Source organism: Pelophylax lessonae (genome assembly GCF_965119305.1).
Source record: "Pelophylax lessonae genome assembly, chromosome: 3".
Taxonomy (NCBI): domain Eukaryota; kingdom Metazoa; phylum Chordata; class Amphibia; order Anura; family Ranidae; genus Pelophylax; species Pelophylax lessonae.
In genome coordinates, this window is record NC_138770.1 from 527,434,401 (window position 1) to 527,459,742 (window position 25,342).

The window sequence follows — 25,342 nt, forward strand, 5'->3', positions numbered from 1 at the left end:
TCACTTCATTGTAGAAGGTTAAAAGATTGGTCTGGCAAGAATGATTTTTCATGAATCCATGCTGGTTACTACTAATAATACAGTTTTCATTACTAAAGTCTTGTATATAGTCCCTTAAAATCCCCTCCAAAATCTTGCAGACTACAGATGTTAGGTCTATAGTTACCCGGGATATATCTCTGCCCTTTTTTAAATATTGGTACCACATTGGCTTTTTTCCCATCAGCTGGCACCATACCTGTCTGTAGACTATGCTTAAAGATCAAGAATAATGATCTGGCTATCACCTGGCTGAGTTTCTTAAGTACCCTCGGGTGCAAGCCATCCGGTCCCGGTCATTTATTTATGTTAAGTTTCTCTAGTTTAGTTCTAAGTGTATCTTCTGTTAACCATGGCGGTACCTTCTGAGGTGTATTATTTAATTGATCATTACAAGCTGGGTTAGTGTAGCCCCTGATTCTTTTGTGAAGACTGAATTGAAGAAATTATTTAACACTTTCGCCTTCTCTCTGTCCTCAGTGGCCAGCTTCCCTTCGTCATCTTTTATAGGGCCAATGTGTTCTGGCCTCATTTTCTTACTATTTATATACTTAAATAATTTCTTGGGTTTTTTTTTTTACTCTCTTCCGCTATATGTCTCTCGTGTTCAATTTTAGCCGCCTTGATTTCGCCTTTACATCTCTTATTGCACTCTTTGCAATGTTTGAATGCTGCCAATGACCCCTCAGCCTTGTATTTTTTGAAGGCCTTTTCTTTAGTATTAATATGCATTTTTATGTTGGAGTTTAGCCACCCAGGGTTTACTTTTGCTCTTTTAAATGTGTTCCCCTTTGGAACTCACTGGCCAATCCCTTTGTTTAGTATGCTCTTGAAGCACTCCCATTCTTCCTCCGTGTTCTTTGTTCCCAGGGTTCTATCCCATTTGATATTTTCTAGCAAAGAGCGCAGTTTAGGGAAATTGGCTCTTTTGAAATTAAGTGTTCTTATAGTACCCTTGTGTTTCCTATTACTATGATTAATACTGAAACTAATTGACCTATGGTCACTGTTTCCTAAGTTGCCCCGTTTTTCTATATCCGTGAGCAGGTCTGTATTGTTGGTAATCAGTAGGTCTAGTACCGCATTGTTTCTTGTCGGTGCGTTCACCATCTGACCCATGAACATGTATTGAGCTAGTTTTGACTTTAATAGCCACTTAGTTATTTTCACTGTATTGTGTTATGCCAAAACTGTGTTTTTTTTATGTCTGTGTATAGTATATAACCCTGACAATGCAACTGTTATTTTTTAGAAAGTGAAAGCAGTGAAATATTTAATTTCCTGCTACAATTAATTGCCTCTTGGTTCTTTTTAATGTTTAAAAACAGGTTCCCCCTTCCCCTAGTCCCTGCCTCCATCTGTCTTAAAAACACCCCTTCAATCCCCTATTCCACAGCTGGCAAACACAAGGCCCGAGGGCCAAATCTGGCGCGCCAGGGCTTGTCATGTGGCCCGCGCAGCGGCCCCTGGCCGCCACCTACTGTTTTCACTGCTGTTATTTATGCTGTCATGCCAGGTCTCCTAGACAACAAGAGTAAACATTTTCAGCTCCATCCCCTTCGGTCCCGCAAGCGACGCCAGCTTTGTGTGACCTGAGTGCATGCGTGGCTAGTCAGTCTCCTGTGCAACGAGGGTAAACATTTCCCGCTCTCTCCTCCTTATTCCCTCCAGCGGCGCCAGCTTTGTGAGCTTAGCGCATGTGCGGCCTCCTGAGGCCGGGCTTTTGGGGACTTGCTTCATCCAATAGTGGCAATGAAGAGAGGGAGTGTTGTAAAAGTCTTGTACATCCTACACATGAGTGCAGTTGCTGTGGAGCTGATGATTTTAATAGTAAAATAACACATATAAGGCAAAACTGAACACTGGTACTGGTGCTGAACACACAGATCCACCTACAAAGGGAGGTACTAACTATAGCCCAATATGCAGAGAGGGAGTCGCCTATACGGGGAGGTATTAGAGCTGGGCTAGGTGGGAAGGTGGGAAAGGGTATAGATGTGAGAAAGCTTTGGGGGGTGGAGGCAGATGTGTGCAGAGGTGGGGGGATGGGAGAAGAGTGGTGGGAGAGATGTTGCCCATTGTGCATAGCATACTCCTGACCCCTGCACTCTGTACATAGCACGCACCCCTGAACTCTGCACTCTGAACTTAGTGCATCACTTAACTCTGCACTGTGTACATAGCGCGCACCCCTATACTCTGCACTCTGTATGTAGCCCACCCCTGAACACTGAACTCCACGCTCTGTACTTATTGCTCACCCCTGAACTCTGCACTCTGTACTTAGCGCAGCCCTGAACTCTGCTCTCTGTACATAGCGCGCACCCCTATACTCTGTACATAGCGTACCCCTGAACTCAGCACTCTGTATGTAGCACAGTCCTGAAATCTGCACTCTGTATGTAGTGCACCCCTGAACTCTGTAAATCTGTACATAGCGCACCCCTGAACTCTGCACTCTGTATGTAGTGCATCACTGAACTCTGCTCTGTGTACATAGCGCACACCCTATACTCTGCACTCTGTATGTAGCCCACCCCTGAACTCTGTACAAAGCGCACACCCCTATACTCTGTACATAGCGCACCCCTAAACTTGGCACTCTGTATGTATCACACTCCTGAAATCTGCACTCTGTATGTAGCGCACCCCTGAACTATGCACTCTGTACATAGCACACCCCTGAACTCTGCACTCCATACATAGTGCACCCCTGAACGCTGCACTCTGTACGTAACACACTCCTGAACCTAGCACTCTGTTTGTAGCGTGACCCAGATACAAGCTGCCTTTTGAGGGCAACCATATTGCGGATATGGCCGCGATTGAATTGAATTTACACCTACCCCTCAGCTGAAGTTAGAAGCTGATGGTTACAATGCACAGCTGCGCCTAATTCTGTGTGCATCAATTTTAGTAAATCTCCCCATATGGGTTTTTTTCAACCTCTTGTTCCTCCAGTGATGGGAAGGTCCTAAATGTGTTTCAGCATTCTCCTGTAAGTCCAGGGCAAAATGATGATGCACTTCCAGGGCATGGCTCTTGATACCATGGGTTTATAGAAATGTGGTTAAATGAGGCTGAGTGTCATTTAACATAGAAGAGAACATGTGAGGCAGTACTGGTAGAAGTATTTGGGGCTGTAGTGTGCAGGATGCAGATTATTATCACAAACAAATGCCTGCTTTCACTCATCACCAAACTTTTCAGCCAGATTCAGGTGGCATGTCTGTTTACTTAGCTGGTTTCAAGCAGAGGATATAACCATATCTGCATCTCTGTAGAAAATGGTCTTTAATACCTGACAAGGCCATTATGGATATCTTTTCATGCTATTATGATTACGAAAAGCACCAGCCAACTTTTACGAATTTATAAAAAACATTTTTCTGGGTCATTTTGTTCTGGTCTTCCTCAATAACATTTTGATATACCCCTTCCCCCTACCAGACCATTATGGCTATGTTTGGGTAGTTATTTTCAGGTTCCAAAAAGCAATCTCTATATTCCAAGCTTCCCAAGTTGACCTTCCATGTCTGTGAAGTTCCCTTTCTAGGAAATATAATCTCTGATTCAGTAATTACAATAGGTCCTGTCATGGTTCAACCCACAGACTTAAAAGTCATGTAACACTTCATTGGCAATGCCTTACCAAGAAGGGGGTCTAACCTCTTGTCCTGATCCACTGAAGGTCCACTAGTCCTGGTCTGCCTTGAAAAAAACCTCATGGAAGTATTTTGCCTTTGCACCAGTCTGACCCACCTGGTTTGATCTCTACCGTTTGTTTTAGTGGCCGATGCTTCCCAATTCTGGGTTGGTATTGTGCTCTCTCAACAACTATATATTTCCTGCAAGTTCTTCAACTCCAGTGCCAAATATGACATTGGCAGTTGTAAACTTATGGTGATAAAATATACAGTGGAAGAATGGTGACGCTAGTTAGAGGGGGTGAAGTATGCCATCAACCACAAAAAATATATCAAGTCAGCTAAATGCCTTAACTCTCAGCAGGCTCACTGGTCTATTGTCTTCACTTGTTTTATTTTTGCTGTAATTGTATTATAGCTTAATGCATATGGATTTAACTCCCTTTCCCATAGTTTGAAGTCCCACTCTAAAGAAATCACCAAAGTGTACACTATTCTCCCACCAATGCAAGTATTTGCTACTCTCTCTGCAGACCTTTCTTCATTTACTATGGATGCCTGGTCTGATTCATCCACTTCATACCTCTTAACTTGAAATTGAATGTACTCATTGGACTTAAAGTACTAACTAAAGTGGACTTGCAGGTTTTAAAAAAAAAACTCCTTCTCTGGTTTCCTGCAACCTTTCGTGGCCAACCCTGCAAAGAGACACCATGACTAATGTCAAATCATGTGAAACCCGGAACCGTTCCTTCTTCTACACATACCCAACTGCCCCTGAACCCATCTCACAAATTACTTTATTGTAGACCTATCTTTTAGTGATGGCTACAAGGTCATATGAGTAACAGTGGACAGTTCAACAAAATAGCACATTTTGTCGCTCTCCAAAATTTCCCCTCTTCTAAAGAATTGGCTCCATTGTCTCTCTACAAAATATTTAAAGGTTCCTCAAAATATTGTCTTTGAAAGGGGAACCCATTTTATTCCCAGATTACCACTCAAAAACCCAGTCTACCACTCAAAAACCAAACATAGCAAACAAACTATACTTACTGTATATTGTTTATTTCTGCCCTACAGCTTGCTTGGATCTCAGCCCAACCCTGGGCTTTGTTTGCATGTAAAAAATTGACTCACTTGGCTATCGGACTTTCAAACTTTTATGGCTATGACTACAAATCTCATCCCAAACCCTGTTCTTTCTATAGCCTCTCCTCAGAGGTGCATTGAGCCAACAACTCAATTTAGACATTGTCACAAATCTGGGATAAAGCCCGAGCCAACTTGTCTGTCAATATTAATGTTCAAAAATACTTTGTTGGCAAACACCATTCCACTTCTCCACCACTGAAACCAGGAGATCAAGTTTTGTTGATGATACTGTGCACTGCTATGTAAAAACAACAAAACCCCAATTTGTGAATTGCACACACCTATCACACTCTCATATATATGTGAAAAAACAATATAAATCTATCAGTGCCATGCTCCACAGTGCAACATGCTTCCTGCAACGATCTATTAGAACCATGTAAATTGATATTCAATAATTTTAACAATTCATGCATGCAAATAAATAGAATAAATGAAAACATAAACGGGGGACACCCAGTGTCAATGTGAAAAAATGTACAAGATAATATCCTTAGTGTCATTGTGTAATGTGAAACCATAATAACAATCCACAGTGATATAAACTGCTTGGCGTTCTTCTTATCACACTCCAATATTCAGTGCCAAAAACATGTTCCACACTGTGTTAGAACCCCCTCACAGGGTGTACTCTCACCTCAGATATTTGACCACACACAATGATATGGTCTTATTGCACCTTTGTCCCACCAGAGGAGACTTAGAGTAATCCTTCCAGATATCAGGTTAGCACACATACTTACATACCTAGTTACATAGTCGGTAAGGTAAATAAAGACACCAGTCCATCCATTTCAAACTTTAGTTTGTGTGTGTTAGTGCATGTGTTTATGTCAATAGTAAATCATATATCCCTGTATGTTGTAATCGCTAAGATGCCCATCAAATATTTTTTTTAAACTATCGATGCTTCCTGCTGATACCACTGCTTGTGGAAAAGAATTCCACATACTTACTGCTCTGACAGCAAAGAACCCTCTATGCATTTTAAGGTTAAACCACTTCCAATTTCAGTGAATGGCCATGTGCCACTTGTCTTTTTAAACTCCCTCTCACTGAACTCTTTCCATTTCCAGCACATCCTTCTTGAGGACTGGTGCCCAGAACTAGACAGCATACTCAAGATGCGGCCAATGCACTTGTAAAGTGGGAGAATTATCATTTTATCACTGGAGTAAATCCCCTTTTTAATGCATGCCAATATTATGCTGGCTTTGCTTGCAGCAGCTTGACATTGCATGCCATTACTGAGTCTGGTATCTACTAGGACCAAATATGTTAAAGTGCAGTGCAAATAACAGCGCAAAGATCAGTGGAAAAGCTATTTGTCAATATTAAACTTCTAGAATGCAACTGTTCATAAATTGTGGTATCCCAAAATTCACAAATGCAAAAAAAATATATATCACAGCGCAAACAATAGTGAATCATATACAAAATACATAAGGTACTACTCAAAATAAAAACTCATAAAGTGCACCGTGCAAATATGTGCAAAAAAAGCTGGAGTATAGATACCATGTAAACATATACAATAGTGAATAAAGTGCCAGTCCAGATAAAAAAGTTCTTTAAGATCTCAGTAGATGGTAAGATATATACAGTCCCAAAAATGTATCCCACAAAAGTGCTGGAGTGCCAGGATGAAAGTGCACAAACATGCAGTATTTTGCGGTGCCGTGAGCAAGTGCCGGTCCTCCCCCTTTGGGTGTTCACTTACCGGACAATGATGACCCCTATGCTGTATAGCTATAGAGATCGACAGGGCTTGTGTCCTAGTAAGGAACCGACTATCAACAACTCCTCCAAGCCAAATGTATCTCCACTGATGTAAATGCCCCGATACATGTATTGGAGAAAAGGATGCTCACATAGTGTAAATCCGATAAAAGAATGTTTATTTGTGCAGATAATAAAAAACAAACTCACATTTCGTGGCTATATTTAAGGCGTATATGGTAAAAAAAGTCTCGTCCTTCCTGGTAGCTGGTGCCGCTAGAACGCCCCGTGGTTTCGGCGTGCGTTCCACCGCACCGGAAGTGACGTATCGCCAAGACGTAGACCGGAATTGTGTCGACGCGTTTCGCCCTCCTCTTCCGGGCGTTTTCACAGACGTATTTCCGGTCTGCGGCGATGGGCAGTGTTTATGTATTGCTCCATCTAATTGGCAAATGACGAACTTCCTATTCCTGATGGGTGTATGCGGCTTCATCTCCACCCAACAGGAAGTCATGGAGCCGCCAAATTTCTATCCCCTCATCGAAATGAACATATATAAACATAAAATCATTAGAAAAACAATGAAATAAGGGCCAAAGTTTCGCAAATATGCAACTTATATATACATCGGGACACCTATATCCCTATCAAAGAACATGATATTGATTTTAGGGCAGCAATCAACAATACATTATCAACAGCTAAAAAAATATATATATGAAGTGTGTTAATTTATCAATCCTCATAACACACATTTCCATTATTTAATAAAATTACCATTAAAATTGTGTGACAATTGAAGAAGAATGGAATATTATATAAAAATTAATAAATAATAATATATTGCACTAATTTAATATTCCATTGTGAATCCATATTAATAATACATCAAATATGCAAAATACGTAAAATATATGAAAAAGATATACATTAAAAATTAAATGGTTAAAAAGTATTTTAAAAGGTAAAAGGGACGTGAGGAACTGACTGGAAATTTGTGTTACCAGTTTGACAAAAAAACAGTTTAGGTCGAATTCCACATTTAATCCTTCAGGCTGCATAGTTTTTAATAAAAAAATCCATTTGCCCTCATTCTGTGAAATTCCCTGTTTCATATTAACTCCCCTCCAATTGGGTTTTACTCTGTCAATCCCACAGAATTTTAAAACTGAGGGATCTTTATTGTGTACCATTCTAAAATGGTTAGACAAACTATGTTTTTTGAAGCCAGTTTTTATATTTGTTACGTGTTCCCTTAAACGTGTCCTTAACTCACGGGTTGTACGACCCACATATTGGAGTTTGCATGGACACTCCAATAAATATGTTACGTGGGTGGACATGCACGAAATGAATTTATCTATTTTGAAGTTTTTTCCTCTACTAGTGGATGTAAAATGTGTGGTTTTGCGGGCTCTGTGTTTTGATGTTTTGCATATTACACAACGCCCACATGTGAAGAAACCAGTTTGGTCTAAAAATGTTTGCATAGCTTTAGGTGGGTTTACTACGTTCTTAGCTAGTTTGTTTCTCAAAGTGGTGGGTTTTGTGTAGATAAAAACAGGCTTTTTGGGTAGTACTTTTTCAAGAATGGAGTCTTTCTGTAAAATATGCCAATGTTTTTTGATTATATGTTCTAGTTGTTTGTGTTGCCTAGAAAAAACAGTCATAAAAGCCATCCCGTACTGTTTGTCCGAGCTTTTTGGGCGGGTTTCCAACATTTGTTGTCTGTTGGATTTCCTGACTTCTTCTTTTTCTTCTACTAGGACCGCCAGGTCCTTTGCCATCCTGGATTCCCCGAGAGGTTATCACCCTAGGGAATAACTTGTGTTCGTATTTTTAGCACCCAAATGCATTACCTTACATTTTTCAACATTAAACCTCATTTGTAATGTAGTTGCCAACCATAATATTTTATTTAGATCTTCTTTTAATGTTTCCACATGCTGCACAGATGTTATTGCCCTGTTTGGCTTTGTATCATCCACAAATACTGAGATTGAGCTGTTTATCCCATCCTCTATATCATTTATGAATAAATTAATCAGAATTGGTCCCAGGACAGATCCCTGGGGGACCCCATTTATCGCACTGGACTATTCTGAGTACTCGCTATTTATCATCACCCTTTGGACCCGTCCCTATAGCCAGTTTTCATTCCAGGTACATACCCTCTGATCCATACCAACAGACCTCAGTTTGTAAAGTAAACGTTTGTGGTGAACTGTATCAAATGCCTTTTCAAAATTCAGATACACCACATCTACCGGCCTTCTTTTATCTAGATGGCAGCTCAGTTCCTCATAGAAGGTTAATAGATTGGTCTGGCAAGAATGATCCTTCATGAATACATGCTGATTACTACTAATGTTACTGTTTTCACAAGCAAAACATCTTGGATATAGTCCCTTATCATCCCCTCCAATAGCTTACAGACTATTTATGATAGAATGACTGGCCTGAAGTTTCCAGGGATATATTTTGGCCCTTTTTTAAATATTAGTAAAATGTTGGCTGTCCTCCAATCAGCTGGTACAATACCAGTCAGCAATCTGTCCATAAAAATCAGGAACAATGGTCTGGCTATTGTGACGGTACTAACCGTCACTATGAGTAAAAACAGATAATTAATGGTTTCAATTGCTTCAGATGGGACGGTCATATTGCCAGCAAAATCTCCATATAGGAATATAAAGATTTATTCCCATTTGCCATGAAATCTGTAATTCCTAAATGCTGTGTATATTACATATCTTTCAATGTCAGAAAGGTTTTCCTTTTGTTTGTGTATTGGGAGGGAATGTGGATTGCCCTGTCTCATTGTTTGGTGCTAATGACCTCCCATTGTTCTGTCTGTCTGCCTTAAGAGAAACGTATTATAGGATGTATAAAGATACGTGGATTGGATGCTAAGGGGGAGGGGGGATTGTCCCACATTGTATATTTTTGTGTACACTGTATGAGAGTGTAAAACTCTGTTCCGATTGGATGGTGAATGTTGAGTACAGTCTTCAACAAGGTCCACCTGGGTGGTACTTTGTGGGTGAAATCTGTATATAAGTCTGTTCAATAAAGTTGTTCTGGAGTTAGTTCACCTTCAAACTAGAGTCTTGTCTCTTATTGGGGGAATCTGCTGCAAGGGATTGCTATGGTCTTCCATACTCCCTTAGAGAATCACTGAGCTCTTGTAAGAGCTTGTGTAAGAGCTTGTTCTGCTGCACTCTCTGGGGAAAGAGAGGTTCACCCACAGGAACCTGGAGCCTTGTCGTAGGTCCAGGGTGGGTAGGAGATTGCGAGACCCTAACCACGCTGCAGCGGTTTGTGGGGTCTGAAGTGGTTACGGTGTCTGGTGGAGTGCTTGGAGCCCTTGGGAAGCACTAGGAGCATCTGTCAATGGAGGTACCCAGTCCGGGGTGCCCTGTTCCGTTACATTGGTGGCAAGCGGTGGGATGGCATCCTAGTGTGAGGAGAAGCAGCTCAGAGACACTGGTAATGTTATGGAGCGAGATAACACCCGTGCAGCGTCCCCATATGAGGAGGAATTTCTCTGGAGGTTGCAGCAACACTTGGTCCAACAGGATGGGCCTGTATCAGAGGAAGCCATACTGGACTGGAGAGATTCCACTCGAAAGGAAATGTGGTATGAGGCCTTAGAGGATGTGCAGTGGAGGCGGAGAGAGAACCTTCCCAGCGAAGAACAGCGGTCCCAGGTATACGTTGCCCTGCGGTTACCTTTCCTAGGAGAGCAACCCCTGGATGAGTGGGTGACGGAGCTGTGGAACCTGATTTGGAAGGAGTTGTGGCTGGATAAAGCTTACCGGGCACTAAAGTGGTACGTCACCTGGCACTGGATGGCTGATTACAATATGCCGGAAGGTGAGGACTATAGTGGCCCGGGCTTGCTGTGGGAGGCCTTTGAGGACAGGGACTTTGGATGTCCAGCAGAGTTTCGGCACTGGGAAATCCAGGACACCAGGGAAGCCCTACTGGGTCTCCCCAAAGCGGATGACCTGGGGTCAGACCTGATTCATCTGGTCACAAAGGAGTGGGAACTGGAGCAGGACTACCTACACCTGCTCTGCTCTGTTCCACCCCAATCTACCCTGCAAGCAGAGTCCTGGGTGGCAGATCCAGACCCACAACCCTTCAGTTGGAGAGACAGTACAGACTGGGGGTACTGTGAAGACCCACCGATGGCAGGTGGAGATGGGACCGAGGTCTCTCTACCGGCCCTACAGGGAGGCTGGGCAGCCGGCCCAGGTCCCCAGCTACAGCAGGAGTTACAGGGAGCCAAAGGTGTCGTCCTTCCTTCCAAGCAGCAGTGTAACCTTCCAGGGAGAGGAGACAACTAATCCTTCTCTCCAACCACAGGGAGACAACAGCCCTGACCCCAATGGTACAGATGGGACCATGGTCTCTGCACCAGACCTACAGGGATGCGGGACGGCCGGAATATCAGGAGGAGAAGGTAGGCAATCCCTCCGTTCTACAGCAGACCCCCAAATAGGTCCTGGGGGTAGTATTTGCCAACCCCAACCCAGCAGAAGAGCTGGCAACAGGGCAGAGTGTTACCAACCTCTGCCCAGCACCCACAAAAGCTACAGTCTTCATTTGTACATAATAAACAGGCAAAAAATTTTGGGGGAGCATACCCATGTATTTCTAAAGCTGCTGCAGCTATGAACCAAAAGACATGTATATTAAAAAAGAATAGCGCGCAAATGCAAAAGAAATTACTACCAAATCTGAAGACAATCCATAAATAAAAATGGGGGTTTGGTCCCACCATATGGCCATATCGTGCTCAAGCCCACTACTGCGTCAAAGTACCCCATTATCAGTGGGTCCTACACTATCCATGAAAAAGAGATGAATCCAGCCTTTCTAACCCTTGGAGATAATACTCCTTGCTGGGAAAGCTGTGCCAATGCACTACAGGGGACTCCTCCTATATCCACTTGATGGTGGACACTGATTGAGTACAGGTGTGTGTGGGGGGGTGGGGAGGGTTGCTCAACCTCGATAGTCTGGTCAGACCGAATACATAATAAACAGGCAAAAAATTTTGGGGGAGCATACCCATGTATTTCTAAAGCTGCTGCAGCTATGAACCAAAAGACATGTATATTAAAAAAGAATAGCACGCAAATGCAAAAGAAATTACTACCAAATCTGAAGACAATCCATAAATAAAAATGGGGGTTTGGTCCCACCATATGGCCATATCGTGCTCAAGCCCACTACTGCGTCAAAGTACCCCATTATCAGTGGGTCCTACACTATCCATGAAAAAGAGATGAATCCAGCCTTTCTAACCCTTGGAGATAATACTCCTTGCTGGGAAAGCTGTGCCAATGCACTACAGGGGACTCCTCCTATATCCACTTGATGGTGGACACTGATTGAGTACAGGTGTGTGTGGGGGGGTGGGGAGGGTTGCTCAACCTCGATAGTCTGGTCAGACCGAATACATAATAAACAGGCAAAAAATTTTGGGGGAGCATACCCATGTATTTCTAAAGCTGCTGCAGCTATGAACCAAAAGACATGTATATTAAAAAAGAATAGCGCGCAAATGCAAAAGAAATTACTACCAAATCTGAAGACAATCCATAAATAAAAATGGGGGTTTGGTCCCACCATATGGCCATATCGTGCTCAAGCCCACTACTGCGTCAAAGTACCCCATTATCAGTGGGTCCCACACTATCCATGAAAAAGAGATGAATCCAGCCTTTCTAACCCTTGGAGATAATACTCCTTGCTGGGAAAGCTGTGCCAATGCACTACAGGGGACTCCTCCTATATCCACTTGATGGTGGACACTGATTGAGTACAGGTGTGTGTGGGGGGGTGGGGAAGGTTGCTCAACCTCGATAGTCTGGTCAGACCGAATACATAATAAACAGGCAAAAAATTTTGGGGGAGCATACCCATGTATTTCTAAAGCTGCTGCAGCTATGAACCAAAAGACATGTATATTAAAAAAGAATAGCACGCAAATGCAAAAGAAATTACTACCAAATCTGAAGACAATCCATAAATAAAAATGGGGGTTTGGTCCCACCATATGGCCATATCGTGCTCAAGCCCACTACTGCGTCAAAGTACCCCATTATCAGTGGGTCCTACACTATCCATGAAAAAGAGATGAATCCAGCCTTTCTAACCCTTGGAGATAATACTCCTTGCTGGGAAAGCTGTGCCAATGCACTACAGGGGACTCCTCCTATATCCACTTGATGGTGGACACTGATTGAGTACAGGTGTGTGTGGGGGGGTGGGGAGGGTTGCTCAACCTCGATAGTCTGGTCAGACCGAATACATAATAAACAGGCAAAAAATTTTGGGGGAGCATACCCATGTATTTCTAAAGCTGCTGCAGCTATGAACCAAAAGACATGTATATTAAAAAAGAATAGCGCGCAAATGCAAAAGAAATTACTACCAAATCTGAAGACAATCCATAAATAAAAATGGGGGTTTGGTCCCACCATATGGCCATATCGTGCTCAAGCCCACTACTGCGTCAAAGTACCCCATTATCAGTGGGTCCTACACTATCCATGAAAAAGAGATGAATCCAGCCTTTCTAACCCTTGGAGATAATACTCCTTGCTGGGAAAGCTGTGCCAATGCACTACAAGGGACTCCTCCTATATCCACTTGATGGTGGACACTGATTGAGTACAGGTGTGTGTGGGGGGGTGGGGAGGGTTGCTCAACCTCGATAGTCTGGTCAGACCGAATACATAATAAACAGGCAAAAAATTTTGGGGGAGCATACCCATGTATTTCTAAAGCTGCTGCAGCTATGAACCAAAAGACATGTATATTAAAAAAGAATAGCGCGCAAATGCAAAAGAAATTACTACCAAATCTGAAGACAATCCATAAATAAAAATGGGGGTTTGGTCCCACCATATGGCCATATCGTGCTCAAGCCCACTACTGCGTCAAAGTACCCCATTATCAGTGGGTCCTACACTATCCATGAAAAAGAGATGAATCCAGCCTTTCTAACCCTTGGAGATAATACTCCTTGCTGGGAAAGCTGTGCCAATGCACTACAGGGGACTCCTCCTATATCCACTTGATGGTGGACACTGATTGAGTACAGGTGTGTGTGGGGGGGTGGGGAGGGTTGCTCAACCTCGATAGTCTGGTCAGACCGAATACATAATAAACAGGCAAAAAATTTTGGGGGAGCATACCCATGTATTTCTAAAGCTGCTGCAGCTATGAACCAAAAGACATGTATATTAAAAAAGAATAGCGCGCAAATGCAAAAGAAATTACTACCAAATCTGAAGACAATCCATAAATAAAAATGGGGGTTTGGTCCCACCATATGGCCATATCGTGCTCAAGCCCACTACTGCGTCAAAATACCCCATTATCAGTGGGTCCTACACTATCCATGAAAAAGAGATGAATCCAGCCTTTCTAACCCTTGGAGATAATACTCCTTGCTGGGAAAGCTGTGCCAATGCACTACAGGGGACTCCTCCTATATCCACTTGATGGTGGACACTGATTGAGTACAGGTGTGTGTGGGGGGGGTGGGGAGGGTTGCTCAACCTCGATAGTCTGGTCAGACCGAATACATAATAAACAGGCAAAACATTTTGGGGGAGCATACCCATGTATTTCTAAAGCTGCTGCAGCTATGAACCAAAAGACATGTATATTAAAAAAGAATAGCGCGCAAATGCAAAAGAAATTACTACCAAATCTGAAGACAATCCATAAATAAAAATGGGGGTTTGGTCCCACCATATGGCCATATCGTGCTCAAGCCCACTACTGCGTCAAAGTACCCCATTATCAGTGGGTCCTACACTATCCATGAAAAAGAGATGAATCCAGCCTTTCTAGCCCTTGGAGATAATACTCCTTGCTGGGAAAGCTGTGCCAATGCACTACAGGGGACTCCTCCTATATCCACTTGATGGTGGACACTGATTGAGTACAGGTGTGTGTGGGGGGGTGGGGAGGGTTGCTCAACCTCGATAGTCTGGTCAGACCAAATACATAATAAACAGGCAAAAAATTTTGGGGGAGCATACCCATGTATTTCTAAAGCTGCTGCAGCTATGAACCAAAAGACATGTATATTAAAAAAGAATAGCGCGCAAATGCAAAAGAAATTACTACCAAATCTGAAGACAATCCATAAATAAAAATGGGGGTTTGGTCCCACCATATGGCCATATCGTGCTCAAGCCCACTACTGCGTCAAAGTACCCCATTATCAGTGGGTCCTACACTATCCATGAAAAAGAGATGAATCCAGCCTTTCTAACCCTTGGAGATAATACTCCTTCCTGGGAAAGCTGTGCCAATGCACTACAGGGGACTCCTCCTATATCCACTTGATGGTGGACACTGATTGAGTACAGGTGTGTGTGGGGGGGTGGGGAGGGTTGCTCAACCTCGATAGTCTGGTCAGACCGAATACATAATAAACAGGCAAAAAATTTTGGGGGAGCATACCCATGTATTTCTAAAGCTGCTGCAGCTATGAACCAAAAGACATGTATATTAAAAAAGAATAGCGCGCAAATGCAAAAGAAATTTCATCCAGTGCCAGGTGACGTACCACTTTAGTGCCCGGTAAGCTTTATCCAGCCACAACTCCTTCCAAATCAGGTTCCACAGCTCCGTCACCCACTCATCCAGGGGTTGCTCTCCTAGGAAAGGTAACCGCAGGGCAACGTATACCTGGGACCGCTGTTCTTCCCTGGGAAGGTTCTCTCTCCGCCTCACAGAGTGGAGACACTTACATTTAAAAGTGTTAGGGACTGCAGATATAACAGGGTGCCGTGTCGTGGCTCTGCAGCTTACATATGCGTTTGCAAATGCGTGTCAACTAAACCCCTGTTCTTTATGTATATTGAGACAGGTCTACTTGGTTGGTGGCAGACTGGAGGGTGAGTACATCAGACTGGGGGCTGGCTGGCTTCCATGCACCTCTTTTAATCCTTTTCAATTCGTTTTTTCCGATACAGGGATGAAGACGCTGGGCATACCTGCCGGTGTCTCATTTAAAGTCCCACATAGCCCACATTGTCTATGCAACTAGGGATGGAGGCACCTCGCCTACAGGCTGGTGCTTCATTTAAAGTAACACCGGGCGATTTTCGTGCGTTTTTGGTGGATGCAGTCTAATTTGACCCCAGTTTTTTCATATACAGGGATGGAGACCATAGCATGACCTGCTTGTCTCATGTAAAGTCCCAAATAGTTTATGAAATTAGGGATGGAGGCACTGAGCTATACAGGCAAACTGCCACATATAAAGTCCCAATCTGTGTTTTACACTGCATCCGCCAAGGGATTGGAGGTGTATGCATCTCAGCTGGTCGTTTTCAGTTTGTACCATCTTAAGACATTGCTATTAGAGCATTGAGATACCATACCAGTCGTGGACGGAAGTGGGTGGGGGAAGTTTGGGCTGCTCCCTCCCACCTGCTTCGTATCCACCCATTAGCAACCATGTGCTCCCAGAGTGGAGACACTTACATTTAAAAGTCTTAGGGACTGCAGATATAACAGGGTGCCGTGTCATGGCTCTGCAGCTTACATATGCGTTTGCAAATGCGTGTCAACTAAACCCCTGTTCTTTATGTATATTGAGACAGGTCTACTTGGTTGGTGGCAGACTGGAGGGTGAGTACATCAGACTGGGGGCTGGCTGGCTTCCATGCACCTCTTTTAATCCTTTTCAATTTGTTTTTTTCCGATACAGGGATGGAGACGCTGGGCATACCTGCCGGTGTCTCATTTAAAGTCCCACATAGCCCACATTGTCTAAGCATTGCTGCCATAAATGTCCTCTGGCAGTATAGTTCCAGCACTCAATAGATTAAACTTTACTACTGCTTGCTACTGCACTTGGGGTGGCCTTGCTACTGTTTTTGTTGATCTGGATGCCAAATGTCTTCTTTTGCCTAGTCCCTACTGTTAAATACTTTATATGCTTAATTGTATTATTACCATTATTAATCCCTTTTATACTTGCTTAGTAACCATCCATTTTGGGTGACAATATATTAAGTTTGCCTATACTACCTGGTTTGATGCCTGTTTTCTTAAGTATAGCACTACTACTGGGTACTAAGTATTACTTTCAGTAAATTCCTGTAATATTGTATGTTTGTATACTCTTCAAGACAAAGAACAGAGGGCCTATTCTATTCAGTGGCTCCTACTGTGGTAGTGCTACATCTATGCAGCTCTACAGTCTACCCAGACTTAAAACTAAGAATGAACCGCAGTATCAATCATGAACGAGACACTGCAAGCAATGTTCTCTGTTTCACATCATTGTACAAATCTCCCTAAGCATTAATGTGAAATTATGCTAAAAAAAACCCTCTTACTGGACTGGTTCCCATGGTGTCCATGATGGGCATTAGAAACCTATTACACAAAACCCCTTTTAACACCAATGTATATATGTAAGTCTCTATGCATTTGACCAAATTGCAATAAACTGACACAGAAGCTGTATTACAGCAGGGAAAATTAGACAACTTTCCATCATGATTAGTGTTGAGCGAACACGGACTGTATTATTCGTGTTCGTACCGAATAATTGGATTTTTTTTACCCGAACACGGACACGGACACTTTACTGTATGTTCGGGTAAAAATCCGTGTTCGGTCGTTTTATTTCCGGGTTTTGCATGCTTTGGCGCTCTTTTCATGGCAGGCTTTCAACAGCCAATCAACAATCGTTTAACTGGTGTGCCTTAAGCCATCCCAGCCATGCCTGCAAATGTCTTAGTAGCTGTGATTGGCCGTCTGAAGCATGTGACCAAGTCTTTATAAGTTCGAGGCAGCCGCCGCAGCAGCGTCATTCTGCTGCTTAGCTAAGGGACAGAGCACACATCAATGTGCTGGCTGCTGATTAGGGAAAGATAGGCAGGAAAAAACCATTTGTGTCCGGATAGAATTGAGGGACAGGTCGGAGTGTTTAGGCAGGGCGAGTTGTAGGCATTTTAGGGATAGAGTCTGCTGAATTATAGGGTCAGTGTCTTCTACAAACTACAATCGATATTGCTGTGTGGGGGGTGGGGTGAATCTGCACTCAATCCTGATCTACGATCTCTTCTCAATCCTGTTAGGGACAGAGTCTGCTGAATTTTAGGGAAACTGTGTTCTACAAACTACAATCGATATTGCTGTGTGGTGTGGGATTGGAGATAGGCAGGTGTCAGTGATCCACATCCATTTTTCTGTGTGTGAGCTGCAGTGAACACAATCTTTTTGGGCTGCAGTGAACACAATCTTTTTGGGCTGCAGTGAACACAATCTTTTTGGGCTGCAGTGAACACAATCTTTTTGGGGTGCAGTGAACAAAATCTTTTTGGGGTGCAGTGAACACAATCCTTTTTGGTGTGCAGTGAACACAATCTTTGTGGGGTGCAGTGAACAAAATCCTTTGTGGGGTGCAGTGAACACAATCTTTTTGGGGTGCAGTGAACAAAATCCTTTTTGGGGTGCAGTGAACAACATCCTTTTTGGGGTGCAGTGAACACAATCTTTTTGGGGTGCAGTGAACAAAATCCTTTGTGGGGTGCAGTGAACACAATCTTTTTGGGGTGCAGTGAACACAATCTTTTTGGGGTGGAGTGAACAACATCCTTTTTGGGGTGCAGTGAACAAAATCCTTTTTGGGGTGCAGTGAACAAAATCATTTTTGGGGTGCAGTGAACACAATCTTTTTGGGGTGCAGTGAACACAATCTTTGTGGGGTGCAGTGAACACAATCTTTTTGGGGTGGAGTGAACAACATCCTTTTTGGGGTGCAGTGAACACAATCTTTGTGGGGTACAGTGAACAGAATCTTTGTGGGGTGCAGTGAACACAATCTTTGGGGGGTACAGTGAACACAATCTTTTTGGGGTGCAGTGAACACAATCTTTGTGGGGTGCAGTGAACACAATCTTTTTGGGGTGGAGTGAACAAAATCATTTTTGGGGTGCAGTGAACAACATCCTTTTTGGGGTGCAGTGATCAAAATCCTTTTTGGGGTGCAGTGAACACAATCTTTTTGGGGTGCAGTGAACAAAATCCTTTGTGGGGTGCAGTGAACAGAATCTTTGTGGGGTGCAGTGAACACAATCTTTGGAGGGGTACAGTGAACACAATCTTTTTGGGGTGCAGTGAACACAATCTTTGTGGGGTACAGTGAACAGAATCTTTGTGGGGTGCAGTGAACACAATCTTTGGGGGGTACAGTGAACACAATCTTTTTGGGGTGCAGTGAACACAATCTTTGTGGGGTGCAGTGAACACAATCTTTTTGGGGTGGAGTGAACAAAATCATTTTTGGGGTGCAGTGAACAACATCCTTTTTGGGGTGCAGTGATCAAAATCCTTTTTGGGGTGCAGTGAACACAATCTTTTTGGGGTGCAGTGAACAAAATCCTTTGTGGGGTGCAGTGAACAGAATCTTTGTGGGGTGCAGTGAACACAATCTTTGGGGGGGTACAGTGAACACAATCTTTTTGGGGTGCAGTGAACACAATCTTTGTGGGGTACAGTGAACAGAATCTTTGTGGGGTGCAGTGAACACAATCTTTGGGGGGTACAGTGAACACAATCTTTTTGGGGTGCAGTGAACACAATCTTTGGGGGGTACAGTGAACACAATCTTTTTGGGGTGCAGTGAACACAATCTTTGTGGGGTGCAGTGAACACAATCTTTGGGGGGGTACAGTGAACACAATCTTTTTGGGGTGCAGTGAACAACATCCTTTTAGGGTGCAGTGAACACAATCTTTGTGGGGTGCAGTGAACAACATCCTTTTAGGGTGCAGTGAACACAATCTTTGTGGGGTACAGTGAACAGAATCTTTGTGGGGTGCAGTGAACACAATCTTTGGGGGGTACAGTGAACACAATCTTTGTGAGGTGCAGTGAACACAATCTTTGTGGGGTACAGTGAACACAATCTCATACTTCTGAAGATTTGAGGGTGCTGCCTGTTCCATACTCCCCCTACTCCTCATCTAGCCTTTTAGGGGTACAAACAATAGTAATTGGGGCCTAGTGTGGTTGTGTACGTGTGATATACATACACTTTTTTTGGATCATATTTTCTATTCCGCTATTTAATCAAAAACCTTTGGGGATCAGTTAAATTGGGGGATAGTCTGTGTTGGTACGTGTGAGAGAGATCCACCTTTCCAAGTTGTTGGGGTTCATCTCATACTTCTGAAGGTTTGAGGGTGCTGCCTGTTCCATACCCCCCCTACTCCTCATCTAGCCTTTTAGGGGTACAAACAATAGTAATTGGGGCCTAGTGTGGTTGTGTACGTGTGATATACATACACTTTTTTTGGATCATATTTTCTATTCCGCTATTTAATCAAAAACCTTTGGGGATCAGTTAAATTGGGGGATAGTCTGTGTTGGTACGTGTGAGAGAGATCCACCTTTCCAAGTTGTTGGGGTTCATCTCATACTTCTGAAGGTTTGAGGGTGCTGCCTGTTCCATACCCCCCCTACTCCTCATCTAGCCTTTTAGGGGTACAAACAATAGTAATTGGGGCCCAGTGTGGTTGTGTACGTGTGATATACATACACTTTTTTTGGATCATATTTTCTATTCCGCTATTTAATCAAAAACCTTTGGGGATCAGTTAAATTGGGGGATAGTCTGTGTTGGTACGTGTGAGAGAGATCCACCTTTCCAAGTTGTTGGGGTTCATCTCATACTTCTGAAGGTTTGAGGGTGCTGCCTGTTCCATACTCCCCCTACTCCTAGCCTTTTAGGGGTACAAACAATAGTAATTGGGGCCTAGTGTGGTTGTGTACGTGTGATATACATACACTTTTTTTGGATCATATTTTCTATTCCGCTATTTAATCAAAAACCTTTGGGGATCAGTTAAATTGGGGGATAGTCTGTGTTGGTACGTGTGAGAGAGATCCACCTTTCCAAGTTGTTGGGGTTCATCTCATACTTCTGAAGGTTTGAGGGTGCTGCCTGTTCCATACCCCCCCTACTCCTCATCTAGCCTTTTAGGGGTACAAACAATAGTAATTGGGGCCTAGTGTGGTTGTGTACGTGTGATATACATACACTTTTTTTGGATCATATTTTCTATTCCGCTATTTAATCAAAAACCTTTGGGGATCAGTTAAATTGGGGGATAGTCTGTGTTGGTACGTGTGAGAGAGATCCACCTTTCCAAGTTGTTGGGGTTCATCTCATACTTCTGAAGGTTTGAGGGTGCTGCCTGTTCCATACCCCCCCTACTCCTCATCTAGCCTTTTAGGGGTACAAACAATAGTAATTGGGGCCTAGTGTGGTTGTGTACGTGTGATATACATACACTTTTTTTGGATCATATTTTCTATTCCGCTATTTAATCAAAAACCTTTGGGGATCAGTTAAATTGGGGGATAGTCTGTGTTGGTACGTGTGAGAGAGATCCACCTTTCCAAGTTGTTGGGGTTCATCTCATACTTCTGAAGGTTTGAGGGTGCTGCCTGTTCCATACCCCCCCTACTCCTCATCTAGCCTTTTAGGGGTACAAACAATAGTAATTGGGGCCCAGTGTGGTTGTGTACGTGTGATATACATACACTTTTTTTGGATCATATTTTCTATTCCGCTATTTAATCAAAAACCTTTGGGGATCAGTTAAATTGGGGGATAGTCTGTGTTGGTACGTGTGAGAGAGATCCACCTTTCCAAGTTGTTGGGGTTCATCTCATACTTCTGAAGGTTTGAGGGTGCTGCCTGTTCCATACTCCCCCTACTCCTAGCCTTTTAGGGGTACAAACAATAGTAATTGGGGCCTAGTGTGGTTGTGTACGTGTGATATACATACACTTTTTTTGGATCATATTTTCTATTCCGCTATTTGATCAAAAACCTTTGGGGATCAGTTAAATTGGGGGATAGTCTGTGTTGGTACGTGTGAGAGAGATCCACCTTTCCAAGTTGTTGGGGTTCATCTCATACTTCTGAAGGTTTGAGGGTGCTGCCTGTTCCATACCCCCCCTACTCCTCATCTAGCCTTTTAGGGGTACAAACAATAGTAATTGGGGCCTAGTGTGGTTGTGTACGTGTGATATACATACACTTTTTTTGGATCATATTTTCTATTCCGCTATTTAATCAAAAACCTTTGGGGATCAGTTAAATTGGGGGATAGTCTGTGTTGGTACGTGTGAGAGAGATCCACCTTTCCAAGTTGTTGGGGTTCATCTCATACTTCTGAAGGTTTGAGGGTGCTGCCTGTTCCATACTCCCCCTACTCCTAGCCTTTTAGGGGTACAAACAATAGTAATTGGGGCCCAGTGTGGTTGTGTACGTGTGATATACATACACTTTTTTTGGATCATATTTTCTATTCCGCTATTTAATCAAAAACCTTTGGGGATCAGTTAAATTGGGGGATAGTCTGTGTTGGTACGTGTGAGAGAGATCCACCTTTCCAAGTTGTTGGGGTTCATCTCATACTTCTGAAGGTTTGAGGGTGCTGCCTGTTCTATACTCCCCCTACTCCTCATCTAGCCTTTTAGGGGTACAAACAATAGTAATTGGGGCCTAGTGTGGTTGTGTACGTGTGATATACATACACTTTTTTTGGATCATATTTTCTATTCCGCTATTTAATCAAAAACCTTTGGGGATCAGTTAAATTGGGGGATAGTCTGTGTTGGTACGTGTGAGAGAGATCCACCTTTCCAAGTTGTTGGGGTTCATCTCATACTTCTGAAGGTTTGAGGGTGCTGCCTGTTCCATACTCCCCCTACTCCTCATCTAGCCTTTTAGGGGTACAAACAATAGTAATTGGGGCCCAGTGTGGTTGTGTACGTGTGATATACATACACTTTTTTTGGATCATATTTTCTATTCCGCTATTTAATCAAAAACCTTTGGGGATCAGTTAAATTGGGGGATAGTCTGTGTTGGTACGTGTGAGAGAGATCCACCTTTCCAAGTTGTTGGGGTTCATCTCATACTTCTGAAGGTTTGAGGGTGCTGCCTGTTCCATACTCCCCCTACTCCTAGCCTTTTAGGGGTACAAACAATAGTAATTGGGGCCTAGTGTGGTTGTGTACGTGTGATATACATACACTTTTTTTGGATCATATTTTCTATTCCGCTATTTAATCAAAAACCTTTGGGGATCAGTTAAATTGGGGGATAGTCTGTGTTGGTACGTGTGAGAGAGATCCACCTTTCCAAGTTGTTGGGGTTCATCTCATACTTCTGAAGGTTTGAGGGTGCTGCCTGTTCCATACCCCCCCTACTCCTCATCTAGCCTTTTAGGGGTACAAACAATAGTAATTGGGGCCTAGTGTGGTTGTGTACGTGTGATATACATACACTTTTTTTGGATCATATTTTCTATTCCGCTATTTAATCAAAAAGCTTTGGGGATCAGTTAAATTGGGGGATAGTCTGTGTTGGTACGTGTGAGAGAGATCCACCTTTCCAAGTTGTTGGGGTTCATCTCATACTTCTGAAGGTTTGAGGGTGCTGCCTGTTCCATACTCCCCCTACTCCTAGCCTTTTAGGGGTACAAACAATAGTAATTGGGGCCTAGTGTGGTTGTGTACGTGTGATATACATACACTTTTTTTGGATCATATTTTCTATTCCGCTATTTAATCAAAAACCTTTGGGGATCAGTTAAATTGGGGGATAGTCTGTGTTGGTACGTGTGAGAGAGATCCACCTTTCCAAGTTGTTGGGGTTCATCTCATACTTCTGAAGGTTTGAGGGTGCTGCCTGTTCCATACTCCCCCTACTCCTAGCCTTTTAGGGGTACAAACAATAGTAATTGGGGCCCAGTGTGGTTGTGTACGTGTGATATACATACACTTTTTTTGGATCATATTTTCTATTCCGCTATTTAATCAAAAACCTTTGGGGATCAGTTAAATTGGGGGATAGTCTGTGTTGGTACGTGTGAGAGAGATCCACCTTTCCAAGTTGTTGGGGTTCATCTCATACTTCTGAAGGTTTGAGGGTGCTGCCTGTTCCATACTCCCCCTACTCCTAGCCTTTTAGGGGTACAAACAATAGTAATTGGGGCCTAGTGTGGTTGTGTACGTGTGATATACATACACTTTTTTTGGATCATATTTTCTATTCCGCTATTTAATCAAAAACCTTTGGGATCAGTTAAATTGGGGGATAGTCTGTGTTGGTACGTGTGAGAGAGATCCACCTTTCCAAGTTGTTGGGGTTCATCTCATACTTCTGAAGGTTTGAGGGTGCTGCCTGTTCCATACTCCCCCTACTCCTCATCTAGCCTTTTAGGGGTACAAACAATAGTAATTGGGGCCCAGTGTGGTTGTGTACGTGTGATATACATACACTTTTTTTGGATCATATTTTCTATTCCGCTATTTAATCAAAAACCTTTGGGGATCAGTTAAATTGGGGGATAGTCTGTGTTGGTACGTGTGAGAGAGATCCACCTTTCCAAGTTGTTGGGGTTCATCTCATACTTCTGAAGGTTTGAGGGTGCTGCCTGTTCCATACTCCCCCTACTCCTAGCCTTTTAGGGGTACAAACAATAGTAATTGGGGCCTAGTGTGGTTGTGTACGTGTGATATACATACACTTTTTTTGGATCATATTTTCTATTCCGCTATTTAATCAAAAACCTTTGGGGATCAGTTAAATTGGGGGATAGTCTGTGTTGGTACGTGTGAGAGAGATCCACCTTTCCAAGTTGTTGGGGTTCATCTCATACTTCTGAAGGTTTGAGGGTGCTGCCTGTTCCATACCCCCCCTACTCCTCATCTAGCCTTTTAGGGGTACAAACAATAGTAATTGGGGCCTAGTGTGGTTGTGTACGTGTGATATACATACACTTTTTTTGGATCATATTTTCTATTCCGCTATTTAATCAAAAACCTTTGGGGATCAGTTAAATTGGGGGATAGTCTGTGTTGGTACGTGTGAGAGAGATCCACCTTTCCAAGTTGTTGGGGTTCATCTCATACTTCTGAAGGTTTGAGGGTGCTGCCTGTTCCATACTCCCCCTACTCCTAGCCTTTTAGGGGTACAAACAATAGTAATTGGGGCCTAGTGTGGTTGTGTACGTGTGATATACATACACTTTTTTTGGATCATATTTTCTATTCCGCTATTTAATCAAAAACCTTTGGGGATCAGTTAAATTGGGGGATAGTCTGTGTTGGTACGTGTGAGAGAGATCCACCTTTCCACCCTCAGAACCTCCCCACACAGCGTGAAGGCCGGACAAGGAGGGACAGTTGGCGATGCATGGATGTGTTTATGGGCTTCAGAGACAGCATCCCATGTTGAATTAGGCATGCATGGCTGCACCCTTCCTCCTCTGGGTGCATGGCAAGGCACGGCCCTTAAGGCCCTTCAAAATCCTCAGCACCAAGCCCATGATGCTGTTAATCCGGCCCTGGTCCTCCTCCACCGCCGCTTCCACCTACACCGCCCATAGGTGTGCGCAGCCTATTGCATTAAGGTGTGCACCCCAAAGTTGAAATACACATGCATGTGTTTGCCAGCAGGGAGAGTAATGTATCGGGGCCATGTACCTGTAGGCAAGGAGAAATAGAGCAGAGCAGGTCCCAGGGAGATCTTTCCCATCTCCTCACTGGCAATGCTATGTGCCCTAGGTGATTAGGGTGTGCCCAGGCACACCCAGCACACCCTGTGCGCACGCCTATGTCACCGCCACATCCACCACCACCTCAACCTCCCTCCTACTCCATATGGGCCTCGTCCTTCAGAGATGAAGAAGAACATTGTTTTA